This window comes from Protopterus annectens, chromosome 11.part0 (genome assembly GCF_019279795.1).
Source record: "Protopterus annectens isolate FY-2018-M chromosome 11.part0, PAN1.0, whole genome shotgun sequence".
Taxonomy (NCBI): Eukaryota; Metazoa; Chordata; order Ceratodontiformes; family Protopteridae; genus Protopterus; species Protopterus annectens.
The window spans coordinates 721139951-721145950 of NC_056745.1; the positions used below are offsets into that span (position 1 = coordinate 721139951).

The window sequence follows — 6000 nt, forward strand, 5'->3', positions numbered from 1 at the left end:
ACAGATGCACACAGAAAATGATTGTTTGTTGTGCAAGTATGCTGTATAGAGTATCTATGAATGGTAGCCACACACAAGTGGCACAAAGGGTGGCTATGTATTCTGAGCAGGGCAGCACTTACTAGATCGATCTAAATCTAATGCAATCTTTTTGTCAATAAACAAAGTATCTCCAAGGCCAGATGTACATCAGACTGAAGAGATTCTACTTAATAAACTAGAAGCTACATTCAGTTATACCAGCACCATTTGTACGGCTCCAAAAGAAGTGTAATGTGTGTTCTTATACTGCTGACTCAGCCATGTGGTTGTCAAGAATGACTTAATGTCCATCCTGCCTGCACTAACCTGTGCATTACACAGATGCTGTGAATGATGCGATAACATCCACAATACCCAGCACTGCATGGCATCACAAATAGTACTTCTCCCAGGCTAAGATATCCTGAGAAATGAGGTGCACTCTTACTTTTCACATTTTCTTTTAATGGCTGTAATATTTGCAGTTGTACCCTTTGGCACTATAACATGGACTACCCAATGTACTGTCTCTAATATGCCACTCAGATTTTCAGTTGTTACTGTCTAGCTTTCCTGTCAATGCATCATGCAGAGGCCTACGTACCAGACAGCTATGTCTCTTTTGCATGTGAAACAGCTTCTGAGTCATTTGTTCTGTGTAACCATGGGATGTGTTCTCTTGCTTGAGGTGTGCAGCTGTTCACAAGGCAACTGTTCTTTGGCCTAACATTATTTGAAAGGACAGGATACAGCCTAAGTGATAATAACATCTCCTTATTGAACTGCTCATGAGAAGAGCTGAAGAGATGACAATGCAAACAGACCAGCTGACACACAAATTATCACCCCTCCGGATGAGATATTAAACTGACGTCCCATCTGCTTCACTTGGTGGTAGCTCAGGTGGATGTAAAAGATTCAATGACACCTACTAAAAAGACTGCAGGTCCTTTTATATATATATCTATCTATATATATATATATATATATATATATATATATATATATATATATATATATATATATATATATATATATATATATATATATGCATACACATATTTCTATACACACACATATGTATTTACAGTTTCATATATTTTTTAAATAATTTTCATTTTCATATTTTGCACATCAAATTTGCCATTCATATACTTTTATATCAACCTCCAGTAGTTTTTCCATAACCATAACCTAATTTTCTTTAATATTAATGACAATATTCAGTTTCCAGTAAACATGACTTCATTAACTCTTTCATTCCATAAAACCTAAACTACATAAAATACTTTCTTATCTAAATCTACATTCAAATTTTTGTTTATGCTTTCATGATATCTATATTTATGCTTTCATAATATCTATATTTATAATCCTCATAACTTTTGAAATTTTCAAAAAAAAAAATTATATACATAATTTATTCCACACTTTTTTTACCTCTTATATTTTAAGAAAACATGTTTGATTGTTTCTTCTTCCTTTTGTAAGGAATATTTGGTAATTTCTTTATTCCCAATCTCGACATAAAATCTTGACATTCAACATTATGTCAACACCATTTACTTCTTTCTTCAAATGCTTTAATATTTACTTCTGGAATAATTTCCAATGGATTAAATACAATAATATTTCCTGATATCATTATTATACTATTTTTCTATCTTCTTCCACTTCATCAGTCTTTATTTTCCACATTCTTATATTTTGTTGAATATTCTCTACTTCTTCATTAAAACATTTTTTTGCTCTTTTATTATTTATTATATTTTCTCAGGCTTCCTTATACTTGCACTAAAATACTTTGTCACTAATTTCTCATTTTTTAATTTAACTATTTCAATACCTTATACAAATTTAATGAAACAGCATAAACTATAGCACACCCCTCTTAACTGGATTTAATCTTGATCCCCATATAAAGTAGAAGAATATTTCTAGTAAAAGTTTTTCATACTTTCTGTGGATTCATGACAACACTGGATAAATATGTTATCTTTCCAATTAACACCAAATTACTCAAATATACTTTGTTGTATGTTAATCTGTATATTTTCCATAATATACAATATATTTTATTTCCTTTATTATTATATTCCATCCCTTCTTATTTTCTTCTTTATCAAAATCTATCCCTAAAACAGATATTTCATATTAAATTGTATACCTGCTATTTTTATTATGTCAGCCATTCCTTCACTATCTTTTATTAAGCATCGTACCTCTTTCCTTTAAACTTTCAGCTAAATATATAATAACTTCCCTCATCCATTCCCTATTTTAGTTGTTACAATAATATCATCTGTAGATAACATCATAACTGGAATTTAAACTTGTTTTGTCTTGGATGATCCATTATCTTACAATCAACGTCCATGTGACTCTATATTACTGCTAATGATTTTAAATGTATTTAATTAACTCATTTATATCACTTAATTGAAGTGGTTATTTTGGTTTGCTTACCCTTCAAACACAAAGACAAGAGTAAATGCAACATATATATATATATATATATATATATATATATATATATATATATATATATATATATATATATATATATATATATATATATATATATATATATATATATATATATATATATATATATATATATATATATATATATATATATATATGGGTTTACCTGAAAACGCCAAAATCGCAAAACGCCGACGATGAGAACACTGACACTGGAAGATTGACAATGGAGAAGACTGACGGTTGAGAATCCCGATGCTGAGAACACCGACATGTAAAGGTAAGTGTGTGACAGGGATGGACGTTAGGGTCAGGGTGTGGGTAAGGTAAGTGTGCCATAGCGATGGTCAGTAGGGTTAGGGGCGAGTTAAGTGAGTTAAGGTTAGGGCGCGGGTCAGGTGAGTGCGTGATAGTGACAGACATTAGGGATAGGGGCGGGTTAGGTGAGTGTGCGACAATGACGGACCTTAGGGTTAGGGTTTGGGTTAAGGTTAGTGCATAGATAGTTGTGTATGTAAGGTTCAGTGTAGGTTTGTAAGGTTTTTGGTGTGCTTGTGTTGGTGTATGCTTTTTGGACAGGGGATTTGCTTTGTTTGTTGAGTATCAGGATTGTGGTTTATCGGGTATGTGACGATTCGTGTTTCTGAACTTTCAGTTTTGTGGTGTTTGTGATTTCGTTGTCTTTGTTTTAGCGCGTCGGTGTTGTCAGGTAGACACACACACACACACACACACACACACACATATATATACATATATATAGACACACTTTGGAGCAGCCAATCAACTAGCAGGTTATTGGGAGTTGGGAGGAAACCAAACCACCTGCAGAAAACCTAGCACTCAAGCAACTAAATTTGGAATTTCCCGACTATCAAAAATTCAGTCAAATTAAACTGGCCCAGATTATGCTTCAACACCTAAACAAATGTCCAGCACTGAAGACAGTAATGCTATGGTACTCCCCATCTAGATCTCTCAGATCTAAAGACAAATATTTTAACCAAGTCCGCAGACCTAACAATAAACATGGTGAAGCAATGTATTCTTCATATACAAAAGACCTGAGAGAAATCATAAACTTAAAATACTTCAAAGCAAACCTTAAAATCCACTTCTTAGATTCCAGCTATGCTCCTGCCACTCTTCTACTGGCTAAACATTGCTACAACTTTATGATTCCATCCATCTGTCCTCTGTCTATGGTGTCCTTTTGGTCTACTTCCATAATCTAAGCTTCTGGTTATCATTTAAGATATCCAGCAGCTTAGCATACCTAGACATTTGTACCAAACAATCTGCTCTCTAATAATAATACCCTACACATTTTATTGCACTTCTGTTACCTTAATGGAAGTTCTTAACATTATCATTGCTATGTAGTAAAACTGAAATGTAATTCTGTGGAATGTACCGAAGTCTAGGGTCTATCTCTTTTCTGCCTTTTTCCCCTTATATAATAATTTTGCATCCTGCATGTAACAGTTAACATTTGCTGTTTTGCATTGTGTTGTAGTGTATAGTACTGTATTGGATAACACCTTGTAAGATTTGTTAACTGTGGACCTTTTCCTCCCATGGCCTCTGAAGAAAAGAGGCCTGTCATGGTACCAGTAAACAAATGCTAATAAACAAAATAATAATTTAATACACTTGCACACACACACACACACACACACACACACACACACACACACACACACACACACACACACACACACACACACACACACACGCACACACACACACACACACACGCACACACACGCACACACGCGCACACACATATCCATGGACAGAAAGTGCAAACTCAGGACTGATCCCCAAACCCTGGAACTGTGATATATAGATCGTATTCACTGGGCTAACCTGCTATGGCAATGTTATCTCTCCCACTGTTGATGCCCTTTGTAATTTTTTACTGTTTTCCATATCATAAGCTTAGTTGTGCTGAATGTTAGTACCGTACTATTGTCAGTCAGCAGTTTCCAACACTATTACCAACAGTTATGTCCAATGTTCAAGCCTGTACCTGCTGCTTTGCTCAGTGTGCTACAGTTCTCTTTTAAGCCATGTTCATTTCACAAATAGTGTTATGCATCTTATTTCCCCTCTCTCAATATTTGAAGGGTCTGCAGCCAAGCAGTGGTTGTTGAATCTATTTAGGGACACAGACTACTGTAATCTCAGTACAGTGACAGTTGTCCAAGCCAGCATACTCTTGCCCATCAGACTCTGTTTATTTATTTATTTTTTATCATAACAAATATATTCAGCTTAACCAATACATGCTACTAATATGAAAATTACTAAGTATAACATTATTTTCCTAAAATTAAAGTAGATTGCACAAGCTATTTTGATAAAGTTTAGTTCCACAACTATCTGAAAGTTAAAAGTAAATAAAATGAATCCACAGCAAAGTCTTTCTACAGAGTATCTGTTGTGTTCCTCACACCAATGCTGTCACCTAGCCTTTCCTTGCTTTTACGCTTAGCAGGATATGCCTGACTCAAGTCACCAAATATAAAACAAATATTACTGTGCAAAGGTACTCAGTGACAAAACTTATGTATAACTCAGCATATCTGGTGCAAGAAAAAGAATTAGAGTAGGCATGATAGAACTCATTAATGTCTGAACAGTTTGCTTTTTTGCTGCAAGCAGAAAAAAGAAGATGCTGTGCTGTGTTAAGGTCTGCACGCAGTTTACTTTTAATAAACATTACATTTTCCTGGCCATTTGTTACTGAACACAGCGTTACTTCACAGAAATCAAAAAGATTAATAAGCAAATCTAAACAAGAATATCATTATCGTATCACTTACATTGGAACAACTCACTGTGTCAGTGTTGATAGGACCAAATCCAGGCAGCAGGTGTTTTGCTCACACTGTCTCACTTTCTCTTTGTGTCTACCTCTTCTTATTCCCTGTGTCTAGTACAAAACACACAGCCGATGTTCGGCAAACATACTTCCTGTTTACTCCTTCTCTTGTCCCTACCCCTTCTCAGGTTTCTGATCGGTCATTTCCACTGGCTTTGAACAGAGCAAACCTAAACACAAACGGCTTTGAGTGTCGTTAAGGTTTTTGCAGAGCTGGGATATTTAAGTAAACACTGACCTAAATTTTCCAATATTTTAAATTTCTGACATCTGCATTAATTTATTGGCACTCTGATTCTGATCAGTGCCACAGCCTAGCTGCACATACGTACCAGTTTGAAAGTTTATGACATATGTTACCTTATACCGTAGATGTTTATGTTCTGTTACTTATGAAGCAACACCTTAAAGTCCTAGGTGATTTATTGCAGCTAAATAAAAGGTGTTACAAATAACATAACTTGTTACTGTAATACTTTATAACGTGCTGCGCTATATCTTTTTTGTGGAAGTACAATCTGATGATCTGCCAAAGCAAAAAACAGTTTTAAACTGCAGTAGTCTGTGCCAAAATTAAGATTTCTGGTTCTGTGAGAAAAGCAACGTGT

The 6000-nt window shown here is 34.6% G+C and overlaps 1 protein-coding gene across 5 annotated transcripts in view; it reads right to left on the reverse strand.

Annotated features, from left to right (window-relative positions):
• ADA2 (adenosine deaminase 2) overlaps window positions 1-5475 on the reverse strand; it is an 823901-nt gene extending 818426 nt beyond the window's left edge. For all 5 annotated transcript variants that reach the window (XM_044088185.1, XM_044088184.1, XM_044088186.1 and 2 more), the window contains exon 1: window positions 5334-5475. The gene's annotated coding sequence lies outside the window, so the exon portion shown is untranslated. The remainder of the gene's footprint in view (window positions 1-5333) is intronic.
• Window positions 5476-6000: the final 525 nt, after the last annotated feature.